Below are 1,116 nucleotides of genomic sequence, written 5' to 3' on the forward strand. Positions count from 1 at the left end.
TCTGTATATAAGACTCTATATATATTGTATATATACTTATATATATACTTATAAATATATGCGGGGGCGGCGACCCCACGCAATAACCAGCCCGCAGCGGTAAGGCGACGGGATCGACCTCTTCTGTTTTATTACTGCATTCTTATCGATCTTGTTATTATCTTTTATTCTGTATTTTTTTGTATCGTTTTCATTTACGTGTTAGGATAATTATAACAAAGTGATTATATTACTATAACATCTATTATCATTATTATTAATGGTTATATTACAGTAGCCACCATTCTTGAATTCCCTAAACGATTATTTGCTTTATTATAATTATGATATTATTTATTATTTTATTATTATACGATCATCTTTACTATTGTTATTATTGTTGCGTTGGTCTTGTTATTTATTAATTTATTATTATCATTATACTCTAAATGATTATTATAAGTATATTATACTTAATTCTTACGATCCTTAGAGAAACAACAATTGTTTTGACAATGGCATTTTTCATTTTTTTCTTTCTTTTTGGCGAGTTGTGGGAACATCTCGAGAGGAAACATTGGTTTTCGGTAAATGGACTAATTGGCACCTCCACCAACTCCCTTGTTATTTTGAGGAAAAAGGGTGGTTTTTGCATGGAATTATTTTGCATAGTGATGCACCTTGTGACTGCTCTGTTCACATTGGTGGTGTTGATGCTTACTTAGTGGGGTGAGCTCCCAGTATCCTTTGCTTATGAACATCATTTTTCTCTTAGTAAAAGCGCGGTTTGTTTTCTCGAAGTGCCATTTAGTGAATTTCCCAAATCCGATGTTTATTAATTGGTTACGAGATATGTAGTACAAATTGCCTAATGATTTGTGTGTGTGTGGGCGCGTGTGTGTGTGTGTGAGTGTGTGTGTGTTGCTTGTTTGTTATGTGTCTGTGTGTGTGGTGCCGTGTGTGTGTGCGTGCGTGCGTGCGTGCGTGTGTGTGTGCACGCGTGCGTGCGTGTGTGTGTGTGCACGCGCGCGTGTGTGTGTTTGTGTGTGTATGCGTGTGTGTGTGCGTGTGTGTGGTGTGAAGAAGCAAGAAGTAGGAGGATAGGAGAGGGAAGAGGAGAGGAATATGAAAGAGAGG

The sequence above is a fragment of the Penaeus monodon genome, unplaced genomic scaffold, assembly GCF_015228065.2.
Source record: "Penaeus monodon isolate SGIC_2016 unplaced genomic scaffold, NSTDA_Pmon_1 PmonScaffold_71, whole genome shotgun sequence".
NCBI lineage: Eukaryota > Metazoa > Arthropoda > Malacostraca > Decapoda > Penaeidae > Penaeus > Penaeus monodon.